Here is a 21,337-nt window from a genome sequence, read left to right as displayed (position 1 = left end):
TCGGGACTAAAACCCAACCACACCCTACTCTATCGCTTTATGGCCAAGTGTACACTCTGAAAGATCATGGATGTTGCCTAGAGGGGGGGGGGTGAATAGGCATTTTAAAATAATTACGGTTTAGGCTTGAACAAATGCGGAATAAACCTAGCGGTTAATTTGTCAAGCACAAAACCTAAAACAACTAGGCTCACCTATGTGCACCAACAACTTATGCTAAGCAAGATAAGCAACTATGTGATAGCAAGATATATGACAAGAAACAATTTGGCTATCACAAAGTAAAGTGCATAAGTAAAGGGGCTCGGGTAAGAGATAACCGAGGCACGCGGAGATGACGATGTATCCCGAAGTTCACACCCTTGCGGATGCTAATCTCCGTTTGGAGCGGTGTGGAGGCACAATGCTCCCCAAGAAGCCACTAGGGCCACCGTAATCTCCTCACGCTCTCGCACAATGCAAGATGCCGTGATTCCACTAAGGGACCCTTGAGGGCGGTCACCGAACCCGTACAAATGGCAACCCTTGGGGGCGGTCACCGAACCCGTACACTTTGGCAACCCTTGGGGGCGGTCACTGGTACCCGTCAAATTGCTCGGGGCGATCTCCACAACCTAATTGGAGACCCCGATGCTTACCTGGAGCTTTGCACCATAATGATTGAGCTCCGAACACCAACAACCGTCTAGGGCGCCCAAGCACCCAAGAGGAACAAGCTCAAGGGTACCAAGCACCCAAGAGTAATAAGCTTCTCAACTTGTAACTTCCACGTATCACGTGGAGAACTCAAACCGATGCACCAAATGCAATGGCAAGGGCACACGGAGTGCCCAAGTCCTTCTCTCTCAAATCCCACCGAAGCAACTAATGCTAGGGAGGAAAATGAGAGGAAGAACAAGAAAGAGAACACCAAGAACTCCAAGATCTAGATCCAAGGGGTTCCCCTCACATAGAGGAGAAAGTGATTGGTGGAAATGTGGATCTAGATCTCCTCTCTCTTTTCCCTCAAAAACTAGCAAGAATCCATGGAGGTATTGAGAGTTAGCAAGCTCGAAGAAGGTCAACAATGGGAAATCCAACCGTTATGTGCTCAGCCCGCACATGAGCGGTACTACTGCTCCATGAGCGATACTACCGCTCAGGAGGAAGAAATAGGGAAAAGGAGCAACAAAACATGAACCTTGGGACGGTAGTACCGTAGGAGACAGCGGTACTACCACTGGGTTAGGCGGTACTACCGCACCCTTCGGCGGTACTGCCGGGCAGAACGAAGGGTAAAGGGAAAGAGGGAATCGGGCGGTACTACCGCGGAGGAAGGGCGGTACTGCCGCTAAGGAGCGGTACTGCCGCGGCGAGGTACCGCACAATCCGACACAAAAAAGGACCCCTCAAATCGACGCGGTAGGGACCTGGTAAGCCAACGGTAGTACTGCTGCGGAGTCACCGCCGGTACTACCGCTATGGAGCGGTACTGCCGCTTGTGACTCCTCAGCGGTACTACCGCTGGGTACCACAGTACTACCGCTGGGACCCTGACAAAAACCACACTCAAGAAAACCAGAACTGCCATAACTTCTGCATATGAGCTCCGAATTGAGCAAACTCAAGCTTGTTGGAAACAAGACAACGAGTAGCATCGAAACCTCCAACCGAGAAGAACCGGCAAAACCTCTAACATCGAAAACATCATAGAAGATGCATGTGAACTCCGTTTTTGATGAACTCAAGCTTGTCATCAAGATGACCATAAGCTCTAAGACTCACAAAGAAAACCAAACAAGAACCAAGAAAGATGATGCAAGGATGCAATGGTTTGAGCTCTCTATGAACGATACGATCAAGCTACTCATTGAGAGCCCCCCTTGATAGTACGGCAATCGATCATATAACCCGGTCTCCCAACTACCATCATGAGACCGGTAAAATAGAAAACCTACCAAGGGCAAACCTTTGCCTTGCACATGGTCCATTTGAGCTAGATGATGACGATCTTGACTCCCTCAAGTTGGACCACCTTTCTTGATTGGGTTGACTCGATGAAGACTAGTTGATTGCTCCCCCATACTCCACTATGGGTGAGCCACTCTTCCGCACATCTTCACAAGTCCATTGTCACCACAAAGGACGGCAAGCTTCAAGCATTTGATCTCTTTGTGATGCTCCACTTGAACTCGCACACCGCAACCTAACTCCACAAAGAACCCTCACGAAGACCATGGGTTAGTACACAAAGCGTAATTGGCAATGCTTACCATACCATGGGATCACTTGATCCCTCTCGGTACATCTTCTACGCTTTGTGGGTTGATCAACTTGATTCACTCTTTGACTTAGTCTTGATCAACCTCTCACAAGACCAATCTTTAGGTAATTCCTTGAATAGCACCTTGGTCGACACAAACTCTCCTTGAACCCAACACATGTACTCCAAGAAAAGCCTATGGACAAAACCTTCAAATATAACTCAAGGCAACCATTAGTCCATAGAGATTGTCATCAATTACCAAAACTAAACATGGGGGCACCGCATGTTCTTTCACACTCCGCATGTAAGAATGAACCACAATGCTGGACTAACTGCTTGCATCCTCGTCGTCTTCAACCGCAGCTGCATCCGATTGCCTAGCATGGTACTGCTTGAACCTACTCCTGTATTTCATTTTATTGTAGGGTGAATCGACAAGCACAATAGGTAGCTCTCTTCTGAATTTGTCGATGTAGGCCTGCATGCGAGGATATGTTAGTATCGTTCCATATGTTTCAAAAAATGACAGAATTTTAGGTGTTACTCTACGTACTTCATCATATTGCAACCTCAGTTTTACTCCCGTAAATAATTCGATGTTCTTCAGCATGTACATTGCACAACAAGAACTGCAACATTTTATGTTGTTAGATCAGCATTTCAGATATTAACAATCTAAAACAAAAACAAAAGCTAATATTGTTGACTGACGTCTTATCGGATTTTGGCATATTAATATTCCGTACTGGCCATTGCGTCACGTTAATGTCTTCCCATGCATTGCTTTCAATCCCATTGACTCGCATCGCTTCTCTCATATGTGCTTCCATCCCACGTACCTGCAAGCCCAATGGAATGAAAATTATGAATCCCAAATTGTAATAAACCTGTAATAACCGACATCCGGTGCATTATACTATGAGTAATGGCTGGTTAAACTCTCAATCAATCATCATTGAATTGGCGATAGAACCTCACAAGACGCATACCTTTGTGCCATCATAAATCAACGGATCGACTAAATCGAGCTTCCACACTGATGCCATGAGCCGGATTCTAGAACAAATGAAACCAAATAACCAAAAGAAAAGAAGGAACCAGAATGGGGAAAATAAAGCAATGCGTACAACAGTTTTTACCTTCGATTAAGCATGTGCAGGTCAATCGATTAGGCTACTCATCGAGAAGCTGAATGGATGTAGACAAGTACTTGTGTCCTTTTCCGGGGACGATGCGCCCTAACTGTAAGTCACACCTCCTCGCCTAGGTGGATAGATTTGTCGGTCGCTCCATGTTCGTCGGCTGTCATGGGGATGGGAAAGGGAACTCCACCGACTGTGGAGATCTTTTTTTCACGACGGGGTGATGTGCGGAGGTTGATCGGACGAGCGCAGCGGTGGCGGTTGACGAGAATATGGATTGTCATCTCCGGGCGTCTCCTCTCTTAGGGTTCGTGAGGCATTTCTTTTCTAACTCGACTGTGATCGTTTGGTAGGCCTTTCTTCAGTAACGCTCGTGGGGTGGGATATGAGTGGTTTGCTAGTTGGGCCGGGGAAAAAGGCTCAGGCAACCAGAGGACTCAGATTTTGCCCCTGGAGCAGCCGACCTTTAGGACAGTTGGGCCAGGAAATCAAATGTGTGGTGGAAGTAAAAAACCCCAGCATATCTGACGGTAAGGAACGCCCATATCACGGAAAATAGATGGCCGGAAACACTCGGTGCGTGAGAGGGCTGAAGTTAGTCTCAGTTTTACTGTCCTACATATCATAGGTTTTGTTTGGTATACCCAATTATCAGTGTTGTTTGTGTGTGTTGCTTGAAGAACCAAAACCAAAAGCAAAAGTTTCTTCCCTCGAAAGGACTGAAACTTCAAAACAACCTCCACACAATAAGAGCTTGATCAAAAAATTCATCCAAAAGTAAATTAAGCCCGCAACTAAGCTATGCATGTCTCAGAAAGCTGTTATGTGATTCTCAAAAGAAAACAAAAAAGAAAGAAACTGTTATGTGGCTAAACAAAGAGAAGCACACAAATACGAAATAGCTTAAAACTATTATACATACGTTGAAGCAAACTGAACGGGAACTGGGCTTTAGCCCAATGGTTGGGGTAGTAGTCTCACTCCTTGATAATCAGAGTTTGATTCCTGTGTGGAATGAATTTCTGGAATTCTCGCTAAGGAAGCCTAAATATTTCTGGAATTCTCGCTAAGGAAGCCCATCTCGTCCTGTAGGTGTTCATGAGTGCATTTTCCAGGTTTTGATTTAACCATTAGAGCATCTCCAGCCGTTTGCCCCCCCCCCAGGGAACCCGACGAATGTCTTTTGGCGTATGCGCCGGCGGTTTTTCCGCCCTGGGGGCGATCGAGTTTCCAGTCGTGCCCCCAGGTTTCGGCCCCCAAACGCCCGAAAATTCTAATTTATCTTTCCTGCTGCCAAAAAACGCCACAGGTTAGGCGATCATCATGGCACAGGTCGGCGATCAAACATACCCAAAAGTTTGGGAATCATAGACATGGAACGCATCAAACGGCAGGCTCCTTTGCCATGGGATTGGCTGAGGTCAGTGTGGGCGCATCTTCAGTGCTCGGGCTCGACGTTGGCGTTGGCGTGGCTTCAGTGCTCACGCAGGGCGTCCGCACATGTTCACTTCTCAGGCTTGGCGTCGGCGTTGGCGTCGTTGTGGGCGTAGAGGCGGCGGTTGCCGCCTGTCGAGGCATCTGGTTCAAGATGAGGCCACGCTCTGCCAGGTACCACGCCTTCACCTGCTCGTCCATCGTCGACATGTCTGCCGCCATCAAGAGCGCCATGTCGGTGTTCCTCTTCTTCGCGGTGACTTTGGTCCTGAGAAGGTCGAGCTTGACGTCATGCTTCGTCATCAACGCCGACCACCTCGCGTCGGATTTCTCCTCCCTCTTGGCGGCGCTATTCTTGGCATCGACGATGCACTGCTTGATCGATGATTGCAGCCGTTCAGCAGCAGGTGCCGCGCCCCTCGCCGCCTTGTCTCTTTTGTTGCCATCAGGGCGCCCTTCTGCCGCCGACGGGGCAGGCGCATCCGGCTTGTAGGTCTCCTTGGCCTTGCGAGAGTGAGTCGGCACTCCCTCCACTTCTTGCATGACTCGATCCTGGAGAACACGTGAAGGAACTTGAACTCTTGGTCGCTGTTGTCCTGGCGAAACATGTTGAACATTCGAACCATCTGCACAACCGAAGAACAAGTGTCGGCGAAGTACACGACGAAAGAACTGAGCCGACGACTGGCCATACCTGCCCCTCGATGTTGGTGCCGCTTTCCGGGCGAGCCGCGACCTCCTCTAGGATCCCATGTCACTTGTTGCAGGCCGCCTAGATGGTCGCCCAATGGTTCGCCATGGCCTTGTCGCTGTGATCCATGTGGATGTTGGCGAAGTCGGGGTCGACTAGCTTGTGCTCGTCGAACGCCGTCTTGATTCTTCTCCAGTACGTGTCGGTGCTCTGATTCAAGCCGGTGATCGGGTCGATGCTGACGGTCTTCCATGCATCGGCGAGGCACTCGTCTTCCTTGGACGTCCACTTGACGTGAGGCTCGCACGGCTTGTGTTGGGCGCCCGCTTCTTCTTTCTCTCTTTAGGCCCCGGCTTCGGCTCCACCTGTTCTTCCTCCTCCGCCTCCTCCTTGGCGTCGTCGAGCACGTCGTCCATGTCGATGGCGGTGTCCATCGTTTCGTCTTGCGCGTGGAACCCGGGGCACGAAGCGGCGGGGACCGAGCCGCTCGTGATGATCTCGTCCATGTTGGTGTCGGTGTTGCTGAACGGTGGTGCCGAGCCGTGTGCGAAGGGTAGGGCGGCACGGCGCAGAGGCGGCGCAGGCGAGCCTGAGTACGCCGGCGGCGAGTAGTTGTACTGGGTGTTGAGGCCGGAGGCACGCGGCACTGCGCCATGCAGGAAGGTGATGCTGGGGTTGAAGCCGCCATGCGTGTTGCCGTCGGAGTAGCCAGGCGAGGGCGCGTACCCCCATAGCGGCGGCGAGAAGTTGGCCGGCGACGCGACGCTCTGCTGGCTCCCTCACGCAGCTTGTGGGCAGTGGCCATGCGGAAGGTTCATCATCCCCACGCGAGACGCCTCTCCTGCTCCGCCGCCGCCGCCGCGTCCCTGGCCCTCTTGGTGATGAGCCTGTTCTGGTGATCGGTGGTTACTCAACGCCTACCTTCCACTCGGCATTCGACAAGCCCTGTGGCCTTGCCATCGGCGCCCTCGGCTTCCTCTGCTTTGGCTGGGCGGTATCGGTGGCTAGGCGAGGGGCCGCATACTTCTTCGGCGGCATGGCGGTCGGATCTGATGAGGAGAATAGCGGGAGCGGCGGTGGAGAAGGGGGGAAGTGCTTGGGCAATGGAGGGAAAATGGGGGAAAACGGCGGGAATAGGCTGGTCTGTCGCCGACCACGTGGGCCCACGCGCCTTTTCGCTTCAGCCGGTACCCCCAGGCGCCCCCTGGTGCGCTGGGTTCGGCTTGGGTTTGCCGGTTGTTATTTTGGCCCAAATCGGCGATAAACAACAATCTGGGGGCGCAACTTGGCCGATGTTTCGCCGCCGACGCTAAAAAAGGCGCCCTGAGGGGCTTGTTGGGGGGCCAGTGGAGATGCTCTTACATGATTGCTGGTACTACTATTTAGTGATAGTTTAGTTATTTTGCTGTTTCATGTTATGGCCTAGACATTTGCTTCACCGGAGTAGCCTTAGCTGGTTGTGCTTTTGAGAGAGGGTCTGTTGTTTATGAACTGTAATGTACCACATGATGTTCGGAATTGCACTATTTTTGTAGGCCTACTATTCTGGGCTAGGCAAAGGTCCAGTTGCACATTCGATTTTATAATCATGATTGTTGCTTTCTGGTGATATGAAAAGTGTACTTTATGCAACAATCCAGTACCTGCCCCCTAATCTATTCCTTACCTCACAGTGGAGCAGCACAACATTCTCCACTGGTAGGCATTCGTTGACGAGAAGCTTGGCCAAACCCAGTAGGTATGCGTGGAATTATTGAGCTCAGGTTTTTTGGGATTAAGGTAAGAAGTTGTTAAATTTTTAGGGGTTTGAGCTAGGAGGTAGTGCTTAGTCCCATATGTTATGCTGTACCCCTAGACCATGATTCCTTTCCTACCTCAGAAGCAAGAAATGTTGCGATTTAGTGGAGAGGTGGAACACTACATGGTTCACACACTGTAGCTAGCCGAATTATATCCTGCAGATTTACAATCAATTTGGGGAAAGGAATTGCAACATGGACTAGGATATGAAAATGGATTGCTCACTCTTTGGTATCTTTCTTATGGATCTGATTTATTTTCTATGCAGATTCTTACACCAAAGGATCACTATATGCCAAGGTATGTAAGTTGTGTCAAGTATAGGAACTTTATCTGTTGGATGAGCAAAAAAGACAATATTTTGACACAAAGTCTAAGCACAACAAACAGGGAATTTTTGGCTATAGAAAAGATTTGCTATCACTTTCTGTTAAATGGTTCTCAATTCCTCCTATGATAGACTTCGAGGATGATAAGAGCGGAAGATTTGGATTTAATTGTTAGGCTCGATGGCTCAAAATACGACAAGGAATCAACTGAAAGAGGAACATGTATGAATCGTACGGAAGAACTACTATATGCTATTAAGGTACGTGTTAGCTTCTGAGGGGTACATATTCTTTTGTTCCTTTTCCATCTTCTCGTAATCCTGTCGTATTACTTTATTCTTCCTTTGTTCACAAATAAAAAAAAATTAGTATTTATGTACGAAGGGAGTAGTAAATGGAAAATGTCAAACGGAGACCGAGCTCCATGGAGGCCTTTATTTGAAAACTTCAAAATTCAAAATTTTCAGTTTCAAAAATTCTGGAAAAAAATACAGATACACCTAGATACATAATGTACATGTATGCAAATTTTCAGGTCAAAATACATTAAAACGTGAGCTACACAAAAAAGACAAATGTGGGGCCTTTTACCATATATGTACTGTTCATCTTTAAAGTCCATGATTTTGTTTTTTTTGTGCAGCTCACAATTCATCCTGAAACTTATCACACATACACATTACATCCTTGCATACATGTTTATTTTTTTCAGAATTTTTTGAAATTGAAATTTATGAATTTTGAATTTTTCAAAATAAAGGGCTCCATGGAGCTCGGTCTTCAAAATGCCCTAATCGTAGTAAATTTGTTTTTAAAATCAGGACATGTTTATTATATCTCTATGTTATACTCCCTCCGTTCCTAAATATTAGACCTTTTAGAGATGTCAATATGGACTACGTAACAAGCAAAACGAGTGAATCTACATTCTAAAATATGTCTATATACATCCGTATGTACTATGTAGTCCATATTGAAATATCTGAAAGGGCTTATATTTAGAAACGGAGGGAGTCTGATGTAATAATGTTTTTCTCAATATACTTTATATAGTGCATCTGTAATGTTTATACTCTCCTTATGTCACAAACTCCCATTGGTCCAGCTCATTCTTCCAATCAGCTCTAAAAGAAATATAGCTTAATATTGATTATCCAACTATCATCATAATCTTTTAGTTTTTAGGCTTTTGCTTTCTGTAGCAACTTCAGAATCTCTGCTTTTACCCAAGCATCGACAAGTAGTATGACATGTCTTTGTCGCCTCCCACTAAAAAGGGAACTATTATCAAGTGCATCATTCATCATGGACTTGGATCAAAAGAAAAGTAAAGGTACTCCCTCCGATCCGAATTAATTGACGCAACCTCTATTCAAGACAAGAGGCTGCGGTGATTAATTCAGATCGGTGGCAGTATATTTCTTTCTAGAACAATTTGCTTGAATAGAAATATTCTTGAGAACGTACCGCGATTATGATGTTAAGGCTACCCCTCAAATGAATTTCTCTGTTCTACTTGAATGAAAATAGTTCTTGAAACATAATGAGATTTTGAAGCCCTTTAAACAGTCTGCTGCTGGTTAGTTGTTCTGATCGTCTTCTCTCATCATTTTTCTTATCTGACAACGCAGAATAATTCGGTGTCTAAGAAACATGGCGATATTATAATAATCTCTCGGATCCATATGTATTTCATTACTAGATACATCCGTTTGGCATAAGTTTCTTTTCATTCTGAACCTAATAATATCTCCATGCTTTTAGAGGTTATTTAGCTAATACTTCCTCCGTCCGGTAATACTTGTCAGAGAAATGGATGTATCTAGACATATTTTGTCATTGATGGCATGTACTCCCTCTGTTCCTAAATATAAGTTTTTCTAGAGATTCCACCAAGTGACTACATACGGAGCAAAATGAGTGAATCTACATTCTGATATATGTCTACATACATCTGTATGTTGTATTTCATTTGAAATATCTAAAAAGACTTATATTTAGGAACGGAGGGAATACGAGCTTTGAACTGAGAATGGCGTTTTGGAGCTCGGCCTCCTTCGAGGCTGTTTTTTCTTAAATTCAAAATTCATACTTTTTGGTTAAATTTTTTTTGTACAGTACACAATGATGTGATGTGTGTGCGTATAAAATTTCAGAATAAAATACATTGAGATGCGATCTATGCACAAAAAAAAAATTCATGGACTTTTGGGATGAATAGTAATGTGTCTTGAAAAGCCATTGTCTTTTTTTGCACAACCTTCATTTTAACGTATTTCGTCCTGAAAATTTACACACGTGAGTTATGCCTTCATGTATGCCTGTATTTTTTGAAATGTAAAAATATGTTTTTTTTGTTGAATTCTGAATTTTTTAAAAACAGTCCTTCAAAAGCAGTTTTAGCATTGTACTTTGCTTCGAACGGCTATCTTTTCTATGGTCATTGAAAGCAAATTTGACATGGGTAAACAAATACGACAGCGGTGGCATAAAAAAAAGTCGCCTCAGACTATTTAATTCCTGATGACATTTTCCTCACTGCGCACAGGGCGCTCAGAATGTCGGTCTCTAGGATAGTCATCATCGGCTTAGCGGAACCATTTGTAGACGCATACTTAAGCCGTATAACTTGATATTCCCCAATCGAGGTGGGACTAAAGAACTGTGGAAATGTTTCGGACGGTTCCTGCCTTTTATTTATTGGCTAGAAAAGTAGAGCGATCGAAATGGGCCTGGGCCAGAAAATAACTCTGCATTTAAATAGTCAGAGAAAGTTAACACGAGAGCTCCTAATGGGTGCCAGTTGGCAGTTCGTGCGCCCACGCGGCTGGGAACTGGGCTGGCCCAGGTTGCCTCGATCGCCTCCTTCGCTCCCGTCGATCACGGTTGAGCAGTCGACAGCTGGCCAGTTGACCGGTCAACCGTTGACTTTTGACAAAAAAATCATAGAAAATCCTGAATTTAAAACAGTTCATGACATTTGAAAGAAAGTCCAGAAACTTCAAAAAAGTTCACGAATTTGAAAAAGTTAATTGATTTTGAAAAAAATCCAACACAACTGAAAAAATAATTCATCAATTTTGAAAAAAAGTAAGTTCATCTGTTTTGGAAAAAATTAAATCAAAAATGAAGAAAGAGTTCATCGATTTTGAAAAATGTTCATCGAATTTGGAAAAAGTTTATCGATTTTGAAAAAAGAGTGTGTCTATATTGAAAAAAGTTCATTGGTTTTTTAAAAAAATTAGTTGATTTAAGAAAAGAGTTCATCGGTTTTTTAAAAAAATTAATCGATTTGAAAAAAGAGTTCATCGATTTTGAAAAAAAGTTCATCGAGTTTCCAAAAAGGTTCACTGATTTAGAAAAAGTTGACTGAATTTGAAAATATTTCATCGAATTTGAAAAAAGTTCACGTGTTTAAGGAAAAAACAAAAATGAAAAAGGGCCAAGAAAAAAGGAAGGACCAATGAGAATAACTGATTCGGGAAGCTTCCCAAAACCAGGGGCTCTTGCGACCGAAGGAATAAAGGAAAGCAATGAAGTTTATAGGCTCAATTGCTTCGTTGTTGTCCTGGTGGTCATTGTGCTGCTCTCTCAACGAGAGATCCTGAGTTCGAAACAACGCTTGCACAAACACCCCTTTTGCTTCAGTTTTGAAAAAAAAACATGCCGGCCCAGCGCGGCGTGGGAGTATGTGCCCATTTGCGCGAACTAAAGAAACGGGTGCCGAATAGGCTTTACCAGTTAACGCTGTAGATGGGACAAATTTCCAATTCTCTTGCACAAAACAAAAGGACATTGATGAAGCATGACTTAAAAAAACACAAAATTCAACCGAGCTACATATAATACTTATACCAACATAACATACAGGTCGACAACTTGTAGAAGAAGCATCACTAAGAGCATCTCCAATAGAAGATGCATATTTGGAGATGTAAAACAGGAGATGTCAAAATTTACATCTCCAAAAAAGAGGCAACTCCAATAGATGATGTACATTGAAGATGTAAAAGAGCAACTCCAATAGATGATGCAAAGTGGAGATGTAAAAACTAGTGGGCGTCGGCCAAATAGGGGCGGTGGCAGTTCGGAAGGTGGCGGCGTCGGTGCAGCAGCAGCGAGGAGCGACGGAGGGACGGCGGAGTTGCGGCAATTCGAGGCAGAGAGAGGAGGAAGAGCGGCGTAGGGGCGGCGACGAAGGTTGAGGAGGGCCTCTTTGGTCGGAGGAGGAAGCCACGGCCGCCGCCGGCAGCCAACACTATTGGAATCAAAAGATTTGCCGTCAGCCACTTCTTTGTCGTCTGCTAGCTGATGGCAATGGATGGCTTTGCCAACAGCTTCAAAAAACAAATGACAAAGAGCTGGCTGACGACCAAGGATGGCTTTGCCATCAGCCAGGTCTTTGTCGTCTGCTAGCAGACGACAAAGAGGGAGGTTGGCCCACTGGCTGATAAACAAGAGGAAAAGCATTAGGAGAAGTAGATACGTTGGAGACGTATCAGACACCCCGACCCCTGATACCTCTTCGCCTTCCTGTTGACCGAAAAGGTGCTCTTCGGCCTTCCAAAGGTCAATGTTGAATTATGAGTTAGGTCATATATTTTTCAATTTTATTATAAAAAACATCATATTTGTGTTGATTTGGTGGTTTTAAATGTGCAGTTGTTTCGTCGCTGCGAGGGTCTGGTGTTCAACGACCTCCCTGTGCGTTCACGAGCTCCGCCCCTGCATTCGTGGGTGAGCACAAATGACATCTCCTCCTCCCCCATTCATTTGCTCTGTTTCGGTCTTTGTGCCGATGAAACTTGCTAGCTATAGGTGTCTTCAATCCACAGTATGCGTGACCACTATGCGTCTCCCGTTCGAAAGGGTTACATCTATAAATATGTATAGCGACCAGACCTCAAACAGTCTGATCTCTGTGCATAAGTGTCATCCCTGGATCGGTAATGCTGACACACATAGTACTTGAAGGATTTATAACAGAGTAGCAATCACACACTTATTACATCGAATGTTTCAAAAGAGAACTTATTACAATAAATATGGCTTAAGGCCATCTAATACGATAACATCGGAAGGCTTGGAAGATAAAGTGAGTCCATCAACTCCAACGCCATCACTGAGTGAAAGACCACGACCTAAGGCTCCTTACTCGTCGTCTGAAAAGTCTGCAACATAATACGTTGCAGCCCGAAAACGGGTCAACACATGGAATATGCTGGCAAGGTAACACAAAAGAGTAATGAACAGAATAATGCTATCACTACATGCATATTTGGCTGGTGGAGGCTGTATGGTTAATATGTTTTGCGAAAAGCCAATTTTTCCCTACAACAAAGGAATAAATTTTATTTAACTATCATGGTGGTTGTTAAACATTGAGAATGGTAAACCCCATCTCAATCCCAATTAAAAATAATCATTAACCCCAATCAAATTATATAATTAAGAGTGATGAGATCCACATGATAATCCAAGAACTAGATACTCAAGATGTGCATAACCGGGGACACAGCTAACTATGATTAGTTTGTACACTCTGCAGAGGTTTGTGCACTTTTCCCCACAAGACTCGATCTCCTCCGTTGGTTTTCTCGCACTACAAGATGTTTGAGAAACGGATGACCGAGACACAGTCTTTCCGAAGAGGTCCCCTTAACCGATAGATAGGCCGGTACACCTACAATCCCCTACATCTGCTAGCCCATCATGGAAAGGTTTCCCACAACTTACTCAACTATGCCAGAGCTCATAATGTCATGTGGCTGCACACGGAAGTTTCTAGCATGAATAATCTTATGATCCCTTTGAGTCTGGGTGGCAGTCCATAGGAGAATCACACGGTACCCCGGGATTTCCAAAAATACAGGCAATCACTGGAATTCCCAAGGTGCCTCAATCCACCCAGATGTGTATTAAAGTTGCCACCTTAAGTTAACCATTATTTAACAATACTCACATCTGTCATGAATACTCTCAAACGCAATCCACGTCTACGAGCATAGCATAGCAATATAAACGACGTAGAAGTAACTCCCAAGGTTTGATAATGAACAGGTGAATAGGTACTACCTCATCTACTTCCCAACCCACAATTTAATCAGATCCTAACCATGCAATTGTTTGAGGATTGATCTAATGCAATAAATTCAGGTAGTAAAGAGGTATGATCAAAGTGTTACTTGCCTTGCTGATGATCTACGAAACCTAGAGACTCGTAGTAGCACGCTTCACACTCCGGGTACTCTATCGCAAACAAACAAGCATACAATAAGCAATCAAGCAAGGGCATGGGTAAAACTCAAATAAGAGATCTAACCAGAAAGTTCAACTTAAGAACTTCGGTTTGCAAAAAGAATCAAATCAAACGAAGCAACAAAACTCAAATGGCGAAAGACACAAGCTTCGTTTACTAATCTGGACTAAAGTCAAATTTTACAGTAGCAAAATCTTGTTTAAGTTGGTTAAACAGAAAGAGGGTTTCGAGATGAAACTCTAGGCGCTTGAATCGCCTGATTCCGATAAACGAGCGAAAAGTTATACTAGAACGAAAATCGGATCAGAAATCGCGATCGAAAATAATCGCGGAAAATCCGAGAAAAAGAAAAACTGACGAACAGGCTAACGAACGAACGTTCTCTGTCTGCGGCTAGATCGTGAAAACCGTTCGTTAAAACGAACTAACGAACGGGCGTTCGCTAAATAAAAACCAAAAAAATAAACCAAACCGGATTTATAAAAAAACAGATCTAGTTTTAGAAAAAAACCGTCGGTTCTCTCGCAAAAACCGAGGCAGCGGCGGCAGCTACCTCCGGCGAAAGTCCGGCAAACGGCGGCGGCGGCGGGTGGGCTCCGATGAGGCGGCGCGGGCCGGCGGGTGTCGGCGCAGGGCAGCGGCGAGGCGCGACGGTGGTGACGCGGGGTGGCAACGGCGTCGGCGGGGCGCGGTTAGGGTTAGGGTTTGGGCGGCGGCGTGGGTTGGGCTTCGGCGGCTCGGAGCGGCGGCTTATAAAGCCCCCCAAGGCGGAGTCCCGCTCGGGTACGGTCCGGAGTCGGTTTGACTTTTTTTTAAACAATTCCGACGTGCAGAAAAAGAAGAAGAGAAATAGTAAACGGACTCCAAAAATCCCGAAATAAATTTTCCCCGTCCTCTAAAAATAGGCCGGACAAGGTGAACATTTATTTGGGCCTAAAATACAATTTTGAAAAAACGCATATTTTTCCTAATTCAAATAAAATAGCGATAAAACTCCGAATAAAAATCGTATTTGATTTTAATATTAAATCTACGATTTTTATTTTTTATTTTTGAGGAAGTCATTTTATCCTCTCTCTTCTATTTTTATAAAATAAATATTCGAAGCGAAATAATTAAAATCAAACGATCCTCTTTTCAAAATTCGAGAAATCTCGAATATGAAAATAACGAAATCCCCAACTAAAATGCAATTATGATCTAATGTATAACATTCCAAATTAAAAATTTGGATGTTACAAACCTACCCCCCTTAAGATGAATCTCGCCCTCGAGATTCGGGTTGGCTAGAAAATAGGTGTGGGTAATCCTTCTGTAGGTCTTCCTCTCGTTCCCAGGTGGCTTCATCCTCGGTATGGTGGCTCCACTAAACTTTACAGAACTTGATTACCTTGTTGCGTGTGACTCGGCTGGCAAACTCGAGTATCTTGACTGGCTTCTCCTCGTACGTCAAATCGCTATCCAACTGTATCGATTCCAGCGGCACTGTATCTCTCAAAGGAATTTCAGCCATCTCTGCGTGGCATTTCTTCAACCGAGAAACGTGGAACACATCGTGAACTCGTGACAATCCTTCGGGCAATTCTAACTTGTAAGCAACTTCTCCTATATGTTCCAAAACCTTGTATGGTCCCACAAAACGTGGCGCTAACTTTCCCTTAACTCCAAAGCGCTTCACTCCTTGAAGTGGGGATACACGAAGATACACTCTGTCTCCAACTTCGTAAACTGTCTCCTTGCGTTTATAATCCACATAGCTCTTCTGCCTGGACTGGGCTACCTTGAGTCTATCCCGAATCAGCTTAACCTTCTCTTCAGACTCTTTAATCAAATCTGGTCCAAACAACTGTCGGTCTCCAACTTCGTCCCACAACTACGGAGTTCTGCACCTCCTTCCATACAATGCTTCAAACAGTGCCATTCAAACTGGCCTAGTAGCTGTTGTTGTATGAGAACTCTGCACACGGCAAATTATCGTCCCAACTAGATCCATAGTCTAGCACACAAGCTCTCAACATGTCCTCCAGAATCTGATTGACTCTTTCAGTCTGCCCATCTGTCTACGGGTGAAAAGATGTATTGAACTCTAGCCTGGTTCCCAAAGTTTCATGCAACTGATTCCAAAACTTTGAAGTAAACTGGGTTCCTCTATCTGATACAATGGTCCTCGGAACTCCATGCAGACATACGATCCTGGTCATGTATATCTTTGCCAACTTAGCACTGGTGTAAGTGGTCTTCACTGGGATGAAGTGAGCTACTTTCATCAAACGATCGAGTACAACCCATATCGAGTCATGGCCTGAACGAGTCCTAGGTAATCCCGTGATAAAATCCATGCCTAACTTATCCCACTTCCATTCGGGTATCGGCAATGGCTGTAGCAATCCTGCTGGCTTCTGATGCTCTGCCTTCACTCTCTGACATACATCACAAACTGTTACATACTCTGCAATATCCTTCTTCATTCCGGTCCACCAGAAACTATCCTTCAAATCCAGATACATCTTGGTATTTCCTGGGTGAATCGAATATGGTGAATCATGAGCCTCTTGCAGAATCAACTTCCTGATCTCCTGATCATTTGGCACATATACGCGGTCCTCAAACCACTCATTCTTTCCTTTATTTCGGCAATCTCCTTGTCCGTCTTCTGAGCTTCTCTGATCTTATCCATTAAAGTAGATTGAATATCCAAAGCTTCTACATATCCTCTCGGAACTATCTCCAAACATAGTTTGCGAAGGTCCTCTGCTAACTCCTTGGACAATCCTCCGGTCATGAGTGTGTTGACATGACTTTTTCGGCTCAACGCATCGGCTACTACGTTAGCCTTTTCGGGATGATAATGCAATCTCATATCATAATCCTTAATGAGCTCTAACCATCTCCTCTGCCTGAGATTCAACTCCTTCTGCGTGAAGATATACTTCAAACTCTTGTGATCCGTGTATACCTCACAATGATTTTCGATGATAAAATGCCTCCATGTCTTCAATGCATGCACTACGACTGCTAGCTCCAAATCATGCGTAGCATAGTTTAACTCATGGGGTTTAAGCTGTCGTGAGGCATATGAAACAACTCTTCCCTCCTGCATAAGTACGGCTCCAAGTCCTCGACGGGAAGCATCGCAATACACTTCATAATCCTTGCGTTGATCTGGCAGAATCAAGACTGGTGATGTAACCAAGCGTCTCTTTAACTCCTGAAAACTGGCCTCACATTCCTCAGTCCATTTGAATTTGGTGTCCTTCTTCAACAACTCCGTCATGGGCTTCGCAATCTTTGAGAAATTCTTAATGAACCTCCGGTAGTATCCTGTGAGTCCAAGAAAACTCCGGATCTCTCCAACTGACATGGGTGGCTCCCAATTTGTCACCGTGACAACCTTGGTGGGGTCTACCACTATTACTTCTCCAGATATAACATGTCCAAGGAATCCAACTTCCTTCAGCCAAAACTCGCACTTGCTGAACTTGGCGTATAGCTGATGTTCTCTGAGCTTCCCAAGTACTAAACGCAAATGTTCCTTATGCTCTTCTTCGTTCTTCGAGTAGACCAAAATATCATCCATGAACACCACGACGAACTTATCCAAAAACTCCATAAACACTTTGTTCATCATGTTCATAAAATAGGCAGGTGCATTAGTTAGGCCAAATGACATAACGGTATACTCATATAGCCCATACCTTGTGGTAAAAGCTGTCTTAGGTATATCCTGCTCTCGAATCTTCAGCTGGTGATATCCTGATCGCAGATCGATCTTGGAAAACACCTTAGCTCCTTGCAGCTGATCAAACAAATCATTGATCATCGGCAGTGGGTACTTGTTCTTGATCGTCACCTCATTCAATCCTCAATAATCAACAACCATCCTTAACGATCCATCCTTCTTCTCCACTAGAAGTACTGGTAATCCCCAAGGTGATGAACTTGGGCGTATATAACCTTTATCCAGTAACTCCTTAATCTGCTTCTTAACTTCCTCCAAATCCTTTGCAGGCATTCTGTACGGTCTCTTAGATATTGGCCCTGTGCCTGGCAAAAGCTCAATCAAAAACTCAATGTCTCTATCCGGTGGCATGCCTGGCAATTCTTCTGGAAATACATCCGGCAAATCCTTTACCACTGGTACTTCCTCCTGTACAACTCCTGATAAGGAATTTACTTGCGTCCTATTCGGAACATGTCAGGATACATACTTGATCCTTCTTCCTTCTGGGGTGGTGAGCAAAATCGTCTTACTGGCGCAATCGATGTTTCCTCCATACATTGATAGCCAATCCATACCCAGAATCACATCCAAACCTTGCGACTTTATCAGATCTGAGGGGAAAACATGCCTACCTATGGTCAATGGCATCTGAAAACATCCATGGCTTGCCATATACTCTGCTCCGGGTGAGGTTACTCGCATGGGTGTCTTAAGAACTCTAGTGGGCAACTTATACTTATCCACAAATCCCCTTGATATGTATGAGTGCGATGCACTAGTATCAGAAAGTACGACTGCAGTAAAGGACTTAACCAAAACTTACCTATTACTGCATCTGGTTGGGCTTCAACCTCCTCCATGTTAACGTGGTTCACTTGTCCCCTGTTGAAAGGGTTGGGCTTCTTCCCAGAGCTTCCATTGCCATTTCCATTTTTTGCTTCAGGACATTCATTGGCGTAATGTCCGGTCTTCTGGCACTTGTAGCAAGTAACGTGGTTTAGATCTTTCATAGCGGGTGTTGCCGGGTTGGAACGGTTCTGTCCGGTGCTTCCACCATTACCATTCCCATTCTTGGGGCCACTATGGTTGTGCGTACTTCCTCCATTATGAGTGTGGCCTCCATGGTTATGAACAAGTCCTCCTGAGTTCGGGGTGAAACGGGGTCTCTGATGAGCTCCAGAATTATACTTCCCTTGTCCATACTTCCTCTTGCGGCTGTCAATCTGCTGCTGCTTCCCTTCAAGCACGAGAGCTCGATCCACCAACTCCTCGTAGTTATTGAAATTTGCCACCATCAACTGCATGCTCATCTCATCATTCAGTCCTTCCAGAAACTTCTCCTTCTTAGTTGCATCTGTAGCGACGTCATCTAGGGCATAACATGCTAGCTTACTAAATTCATTCACATACTGACCAACAGTGCACCCTCCTTGGCGTAAGTTGCGAAACTCACGCTTCTTCATGGCCATAGCTCCTGCTGAGACATGGGCAGTGCGAAAAGCCTGCTGGAACTGGTCCCATGTCACAGTGTCGATGGGGTAAGTGACTATGAAATTCTTCCACCATGATGATGCGGGTCCATCAAGCTGATGTGCGGCAAAACGCACTCTCTCCGCATCTGTGCATCCTGCAGTAGTCAACTCCCTTTCAATCTTGCGGAGCCAATCATCTGCAACAATCGGCTCGGTGCTACTGGAGAACACCGGCGGATTCAGCCTAAGAAAACGGGCTAAGTGATCAACTGGTGGTGGTGGTGGTGGGTTGTTGTTGTTGTTCCCCTGGTTCTGATTCTGGACTAGTATCCGCATCAATGCATTCTGCTGCTGGATCAACCGAGTCAGCTCTGGTGGGAAAGCAAACCTATTGTCGCGTCTCGGAGGCATCTGCTGGGTTTAGAAAAGATGAGAAAACAGAATAGAATGAGGTCTAGGGGGACAACACTACCCATATGCACATGAGACAAACACAAACATTTCACTCAATCAATCAAACAAGGGCATACAATCGATCTAGAACTATTGTTACAAAAGTGCTTGGACTATACTATATACATGGTGGAATACTACTACTGATATGGTGGTCGACTATAAAAATTGATCGGTCGAAGACTCCATGATACCTGCTCTAGCTTCATCAACATAGTCATCATCGCTATCGTCAGGGCCCGAGTCAGTGTCGTCGATGATGATGTAGTTCTCCGGGCAAGTGGAACTGTCATCTTCTCCTCCTAGCGCGGGATCTCCCATGAAAACTCTGAGCTTCCTTGTCAGGTCGTAATTCTTCTCCACTAGTACGACGATTTCCTCCATATAATCTTTGGGTGTAGCCTTGAGTTCTTCCTCCAGTTCTGTGATCCTTGTCATCGCCTTCTTCAAATCTGTCATGCCTGCGCACATCTGGTTCTCCTGGCGTCGAATGTGCTGGTTTAACTCCTGTATGAAAGAGGCAATCGATCTATCCTTCCTAGTGCTGATCATCTCCCATTGCTCATCTCGGTGCCCACAAATCTGGTAGATTATATCCTTGAGATCATTGTGGTAAACTTCTCCAATGCGTCCCATGGTGATGTGAGCTGCCATACTTTTCCTAGACTCCAGGTTGGTGCATCAAAAGAAAACTCTATGGGCTCAGTGACAGGCGTGAATGTCCTTCCTGGAACTTGAACTTGAATCATCCAACGCTCCTCTTCTGGTAAAGTGGCGTTGTAAGTCCCGGTGAAGCTTAGTATTCCGATGTTCAGGTACCTAGTGACTTCCTTCAAGTGGCTTCCAAAAAGGGGTGTCTTCATCCGGTTGTGTGAACTTGATCCTTGCATCCGCCATCCTAAAGAGTAGAAAAAGGAGAGGAGTTAGAAATGAGAAGAGAGTAGTGATCTAGAGCTTTAGCTTAGTGGTCGTGTCCTACAGTCAGCGTGTGCTCTGATACCATCTATGTAGCGACCAGACCTCAAACAGTCTGATCTCTGTGCATAAGTGTCATCGGCCTGGATCGGTAATGCTGACACACACAGTACTTGAAGGATTTATAACAGAGTAGCAATTACACACTTATTACATCGAATGTCTCAAAAGAGAACTTATTACAATAAATATGGCTTAAGGCCATCTAATACGATAACAGCGGAAGGCTTGGAAGATAAAGTGAGTCCATCAACTCCAACGACATCACTGAGTGAAAGACCACGACCTAAGGCTCCTTACTCGTCATCTGAAAAGTCTACAACATGGTACGTTGTAGCCCAAAAATGGGTCAGCACATGGAATATGCTGGCAAGGTAACACAAAAGAGTAATGAACAGAATAATGCTATCACTACATGCATATTTGGCTGGTGGAGGCTGTATGTTTAATATGTTTTGTGAAAAGCCAATTTTTTCCTACAACAAAGGAATAAATTTTATTTAACTATCATGGTGGTTGTTGAATATTGAGAATGGTAAACCCCATCTCAATCCCAATTAAAAATAATCATTAACCCCAATCAAATTATATAATTAAGAGTGATGAGATCCACATGATAATCCAAGAACTAGATACTCAAGATGTGCATAATCGGGGACACAGCTAACCATGATTAGTTTGTACACTATGCAGAGGTTTGTGCACTTTTCCCCACAAGACTCGATCTCCTCCGTTGGTTTTCTCGCACTACAAGATGTTTGAGAAACGGATGACCGAGACACAGTCTTTCCGAAGAGGTCCCCTTAACCGATAGAT

General features: G+C 44.9%; 1 long non-coding RNA gene and 1 pseudogene across 3 annotated transcripts; one reads left to right on the top strand and one right to left on the bottom strand.

Moving 5' to 3' along the window:
- Positions 1-4,770: 4,770 nt before the first annotated feature.
- Positions 4,771-6,550, bottom strand: LOC119350606 (annotated as a pseudogene).
- Positions 6,551-7,185: 635 nt separating this feature from the next.
- LOC119361277 lies at positions 7,186-12,404 on the top strand. Of its 3 annotated transcripts, none has more exons than XR_005172872.1 (4): positions 7,186-7,291; positions 7,581-7,612; positions 7,773-7,901; positions 12,304-12,404. It is a non-coding gene; the product is annotated as an uncharacterized LOC119361277 (long non-coding RNA). The 3 variants fall into 3 exon arrangements; XR_005172873.1 differs by lacking the exon at positions 12,304-12,404 and adding an exon at positions 9,643-9,751; XR_005172871.1 differs by lacking the exon at positions 12,304-12,404 and adding an exon at positions 9,273-9,385.
- Positions 12,405-21,337: the final 8,933 nt, after the last annotated feature.

The sequence above is a fragment of the Triticum dicoccoides genome, chromosome 1A, assembly GCF_002162155.2.
Source record: "Triticum dicoccoides isolate Atlit2015 ecotype Zavitan chromosome 1A, WEW_v2.0, whole genome shotgun sequence".
Classification (NCBI taxonomy): Eukaryota; Viridiplantae; Streptophyta; class Magnoliopsida; order Poales; family Poaceae; genus Triticum; species Triticum dicoccoides.
Note: the sequence above shows the minus strand (reverse complement) of the source record. Positions and strands in the feature narration are given on the sequence as shown.